Raw genomic sequence first — 6,686 nt, 5'->3', positions numbered from 1 at the left:
GTAACTCTAAACTGACCCTGGGTGTGAGACTGAATAGTTATTGTGATGGACTCTGTCCAGAGTGTCCCCCGCCCCTCACGCAGTGACTGCTGAATATGGGCCCCAGTGACCCRGTAAGGAAGAAGCAGGTAAAAGATAATGGATGGAGCTTTCTAACAGTCACAGTAACTGTTGTTTCTGTYTCAGTCTTGTGGGAAAGTACGAGTGTTCCTGGAGGGAATTGGTGGGCCTCTGGAGGTGTGTTGCGACAACACTGGGGTCAAATCCGAGCTTTCAGGATCTCACAGTTTCCACAAAGACAAAACAAATCCCCCCTGCTGAGAGGAAGTCCGATAACGCATCACCTGCAGGAACTGAGGGGGAGTTTGATGGAAAATAATACAAATAAAAGTCAGAATGAAGGTCAGAGAATGAAATGTTTATGTTTTTATGTACAGTTTTTCAGCACATGGTTTAGCCCTGCAGTTATGGTCTCATGGGTGTGACAGGATGACAGGTGGAAAGACAGGAAAGTCACAGATTGTGGAAGTCGTGTTCGGGCACGTTGCTGCTAAATGTTGACTGTGAGCTTCCCAAGCAGCACCCAGTCAACCCTGATCATAATAATAATAATAATAATGGGTTAAAAATAAATAAGTACATGTTGGAGATCACTTAAAGAAAAACATGATTTTCAGGCCAGAAGCAGCTCATGAAATGTCTCATTCTCCATTGACTGTCAATAATGCTCTCCATCACCTTTTTCACTATAAAACTGTGCTCATATTTTTACTAAAACAGACATCAAATGTATTTTCTTAAGAAACAGTGCTATTGGTTGGGACTGGAAGTACCAGACAAAGAATAAAAGCTTCAAAAAGAAAAAAGAAGAGGTCAAATTATTTTCTCTAGTTTATGTGCTTTATGTGTTGTAAACAAAGTGCTACAAAATTGTCATTAGTGGAGAAAAAAAGAGGGTAGAATTTCAAACATTTCTTTTGTTTTAGCCTGATTAAATGTCCCTTTTCAGACCAAAAAAAAGTCACACATCACAAATCAGCTGCAAAAATGTCTTATATACTGTCATCCAACCAAAGCAGAACATTTTCTCTCGTTTGTCAGATTAACACAACTGCTAAGCTCTAATAAAGATGCAATAAATCTTATCTGCCAACTGATTTTTAAAATGAAACATGATTCATTATTTGATTAGTTTGGCCCAACTACTATCTGCCTTTTGAACTTGAGCAGATTCAAAACAAACAGAAAACCTCCCCTTTATCTGAGGAACTGGTTCAGACAGCAGCAGTGAAGTGTCAGTGAAGGAGTGGAGACTTTAAACAGCCACACCCAGTTAATCCTTCAACTTCTCTAAAATCTGACACTGTAACACACTCACTGTAAACATTTGACATTTATTTTGAAAAAAAAAAGCCTCTAAGTTAGTGGTTTGAAAACATAATGCTGCACAAAGTAGAAAAAAGATAAGAATTGTCAAAGGAGCTAAACTGAAATCAAACGTAATCTTTAAAGTACTTTTTCATTGGTGTTTAAGTAGCTTAGAGCAGATAAAAGCCAAATAAAAATCTAAACAATAAGTGACAAATGAGCAAACAAGAAACTTGCAGGGTCTTTTAAAGGTGCAGTTAGTTGTAAAAAGATTAAAAACCGTCAGCTTTAACAAGAAAAACTAAAGAAACTGAGGAAACATGATTCTGTTAACAAGGAAAAACCATGAATTCTAAAACCTAAAAAAAGGCAAATCAAGTCACTAAAAATGTAAGTTAAATATTATATAAATTAACATTAAAATAAAGTAAAAGTAAGCTATTTTGCTAAATAAATTTAACTCAATCACACACAGGTGTGGAGTCATCATCTGTTCTTTCAAAATAATAAATTTTCAAATAAAAACATCCAAAGGCCTTATAGAAAATGTACTGCCACCCAAAAAATAAGGAACACAATGGCCTTAGTGAGTGAGAATTAAAAAGTAAAGTCAAATAATAACTAACGTATCGTTAAAAGAGAAATACATTCTGAGCAGTACAACATTTTTCAAAAGCAATAAAATGAACTGCAGATGGCTGGTAACGAATGTGCACAACAAGGTGTCAAGATTTGACTGATTAGCATGAAAACATTAAGCCCCAACTTGCTTTCTACATTCCTGTAGCTGTTTGTGACACTAAACACTGTGCACGATTGTAAGTTGTGTGTTTATGATCATCGTGACAAGAGGTGAAAACCCCCCTCAGAGCAAACCAACAGGGAGCAGCGTGGATGAGCTGCTTGTGACGGGTCAGTGACAATTTCAGCAGAAGCTGCAGGTAACAGCTGCAAACTGACACACTGACACACACACACACACGCACACACACACACACACACACACACACACACACACACACACACGCACGCACACACACACACACGCGCGCACACACACACACACACACACACACACACACACACGCACGCACGCACGCACACACACACGCATGCTCACAAAACCCCACACATCCTCTTCTTCTTGATCTTTGTTCACATGCCCTTGTGATGAAACATTTCAGCTATTTGAGGCATTGTTCTGATAAGCCCTTCATGTGTGTGTGTGTGTGTGTGTGTGTGTGTGTGTGTGTGTGTGTGTGTGTGTGTGTGTGCGGCCATGCTGGCATGTTGCACCGTGGGAAAAAGAACAAATGGCTCATGAGGACTTTGAGCAAAACACAATGCACCAGCGAGAACAATGAAATCACACCTGGCTGCTGCCAAACACGTTATTCTGTCTTATGAGGAATCAAACTGCCGCGAATGATTTCAAAAGGTGCAAAGCGCAAAATATGCACCGCATTCCTCATCATAAAGCAGCTCGTATTTTTTTGTGCATTCTACTATGGAAGACTTCGTTTTCTTAACAGTCCTGCCTAAAAGAACCAACAGACATTTATGTTTCTGTACACCTGTAACACTGATGTTTTGTCAGAAAGTTGTGAATCTCATAATCTCTAATCAAGTCGGTTTGGGGCCTGATCCAAACCAAACAGTGAGTAAGGCCAAGGCTAAAACAGCTGCCTCGCATAAATCTTACAACAAACCCAGCCTGCGGTGTTTGTGTTAGAATAAAGTAGTGAAGTCAAACTGAAGCCCTGCAGTTTATACATGTCACCACCTCTGACACCAATGATTCGTTGGTGAGTTTTATTAAAACCCTTCCAGTGGTTCATGACAGGTTTTGCTCACAGACAGACAGGGTTGACATCACCAGTCAACATTTAGTTTTATATCAAATAAATCAACACCAACTGATGAGGAAAAGGTTATTTTAAAGGAGTGTTTACAGAGCCCGTCTGGTGACACTGGGTAAAAATAAATTAATAAGAGGTCACGAGATAATTTCGAGCCGCCTCTCTTTGTGAGAGATACAGATAGATTAGTCTTGTTTCCATCAATGTTTTATTTGTGTGCATTTTGAAGTATTGTATTAGAAAAGATTGATAAGAACAGAAAAAAATTGAAAAAACTTAGTTTTTATGCTCACTTGAGGTGGTTTTTGTTGTTAATGTGTAAAGGGAAAGATAGAAGACATGATTGATCAGTTATTTCTACTGTCGGCATCTTCATGGACATTCCCATCATTTCTTTCTCTTCGTCTCTGGACAGCATGTAACATCACCAATAYGAGCTGATTTGACAGAATAGTTACAACTTGCCCAAAAGCAACACATTCCAGAAAACTTCTCTTCATTGTCCTGAGATGTGTAGTCCCTGCCTGTTTGCAACCTCTACTTCTTGTTTCCATGTAACAACAATATCTGATGAAAATATACTTTGCCTGGTTGATTTGCTCCAAACCAGTAAATAAAAACACACCTAATTTGCATTGCATTTCATTTCATTCTTTGGCAACATTTTAAAAGTTCGCTCAAAATTTGCAAAACCGTTGAAACATGGCCATCGTTGGAGTCAAATTAGCATCACACTTTTCATTATTATCATTGTTACTTTTTAGTGTATGTTTAATCCAAAGGTCATGCCTCCATGGTTCAATCTAAATAGTTCATTTTCATAATACTATTATTTACAAGTTGATATTGAATGCCCTAAGTGTGTGTTGGGAAACACTTTTTTGTACCGTGTTCTTGAACTTGACTTTGACTCCTTCCACAGCAAAGGCACAAAGTAAGAGAGGAGCCTGTTTTGAGTGTGTTATGGTAATATTTATTATATAATAATATTAATATGTTAAGCTTAACAAAGTGGGGAAAAAGCTTTTTGTACAACTCCAGCCATCATCTTTGTCTCAAAGCTGCAACATATAATGTAAAGAATTATTTCATGCCTAAACCCCAGTGATTGAATCATGTCTTTTATTAAAATAAAATTAAATGAATTCAAAYTTGTCCATGTAAACAACAGATAGTCTCTGCATGGAAATGGATATAAATATCTTGTGGCCATGCAATACTAACAGCATGGTCACAAGTTATTATCTGATGGCCACACATTGATTTTTTTAGTCTATTGTCACTAGAYGGGCTCCATAGGGTCTTGTTTTATTAGGGAGTATTTTTACCTTTGCCAGAYTTTATTTTTGCTCTTTGGGCCATGTTTCTGCATGTTGTAATGGTTTGTTAGACAGAATTGTTGCTTGTATCCACAAATGCATAGTTTCAGTCCTCACCCAGTGGAATCTCATGACCGAAGTCTCGCAAAGAATCCAGATGCCTTACAAGGTAAAGTCTTCATCAAACACGTATGTTCGGCCAAAGTTTTAGAAAAACTGAAATTATTCTCCCCTCAGGTTTAAAGGATTTGAATTTCTAACCTTTAACTCTGAAAAACGGAAGTTTTACCGTAAAGCCTGTCAATGTAAAATTCTCTGAGGTACTTAATTTTTTGACAAAAGATCGATAACGCTCAGTTCACTCATAGAATGTGGTTAAACCTTAGAAAAGCATTTCACAAATGCCATCGGACAATAAACACTCTAATTGTCATTCTTCACTGAGTTTCCCACACATTTTTTAACACAAACATTTGTAAACCATGCAGCTTATAATAGACACACTTCTAGAAGTTTAAGGAGGGTAATGAGATGTAATATAATGAGTTCCTTGGCAAGTCGAGGACTTCATTCCTTCATTCATACTCGATGCTGCAGAGAATTTCAGGTATGCGTGTCTGCTGTTCATCTTTCTGTGATGAACGCTGCATTCACTTCCACATAACTTAAGCAACCCTTGTATGATAAACCAAGAGACTTTCCACTAATCTAATCAGCGGGTGGAGGAGACTTGACAGTTGAAGCTTGTTGTTTTAGATTGCAACTGTTTTGACCTTCAACTCTGACTGACAACAGTTTTTGTTTTGTTTAGTCCAGCACACATTAAAGTAGCAATCCTGACAAAGTTTTTAAAAATATCTTGCACAATTTGTTAGYATTCAGAGTATGTGTTAGCTTTGTTTAAAAGCTACTAAATACTAGCTCAGTATCTCTTAAATTAATTGAGCTTTAGCTTTTTTTGCATGTTTGTTAAAACTAGTTGTGGTGGTCATGTTCAAAAGTACATATACTTTTTTTTTACTAAAGTAGAAATTTGGGTTACTTCTACTCTTTATATTCATTTTCACCCAATTATCTGTACTTTCTACTCTTATTTCCTTTCAGCTTTTTATTATAAAAAGGACATATACAGATACWTGGTGCCTCCCAGGTAAAGTGAATTTAATTGTTATTAGATGAGAAGTATAAATATATACTTTTCTGACACCCTGAAATATATTTCATATATATTTCATGATAATATAAAATACAAAAATATCTGCTTGGTAAGTGAATGTATGTAAATTTGCAGCGAGATTTRAAAAATTGCACAAGGGGCACCAGCTGAAATCTTGCCCAGGGTGCCAAATTGGCTAGGGCCAGCCCTGAAACAGGTGATAGTAATAATCTGTTGAAGGTAATTAATAACATAACCTCTCTTTGTAAGAAAATCTGTRTAAACGTGGTCTGAATATTTAAGAAACATCTAATAAATAAGAAATTACCCAAATGATTTGTCATGCAAAACAACTGAGATTGGTTAACATTTTGAACATCATCTCCTGCTTCTGAAGGCAAAACACCTTTAATGTTATTGACTGAGTCTGAGAGTATTTAAGTGTGYATTTGTTTTGATTTGTTTTAAATTTTATTGAAACTTCCAGGAAGTAATTATTTGATGCACATCTTCATCTATACTATTTAAGTCAACTCTATTGTTAGGATTGAGCTAGGTTGGTTTGAACCCCAGGATGCAAGACTGAGTGAGGTTGGCAAAAAAGGTTTATTCAAGCAAAAACAAAGGTGCAAGAACAAGGGCTTTGGACAGGAACATGAACATGAACATGAACATGAACATCAACATCAACATCAAACAGAGAACAGAGAAAAAGGATCTGACAAAGACTGAGGACAAAGGACAGAATATAAAGGAAGAACTAATGAGGTAAAACAAGAAACACCTGGGGAAGAAACATGAGGATCAGGTGTGAGTGGGTGGGGCTAGAGCAACGGCAGACAAGAGGAAGAAAACAGGAGGAAAAGACAGAAAACTTAGACTAAATCATAAGCACAGACACAAATCATGACACTCCTTTAAAGTTTGCTGCACAACATTTAAACAAGCCTGTGTAATACTGGGAGAATATAGTCTGGTCAGATG

The sequence above is a fragment of the Austrofundulus limnaeus genome, unplaced genomic scaffold (assembly GCF_001266775.1).
Source record: "Austrofundulus limnaeus strain Quisiro unplaced genomic scaffold, Austrofundulus_limnaeus-1.0 Scaffold31, whole genome shotgun sequence".
In the NCBI taxonomy this organism is placed as follows: Eukaryota; Metazoa; Chordata; class Actinopteri; order Cyprinodontiformes; family Rivulidae; genus Austrofundulus; species Austrofundulus limnaeus.
This window is presented reverse-complemented; position numbering follows the sequence as displayed.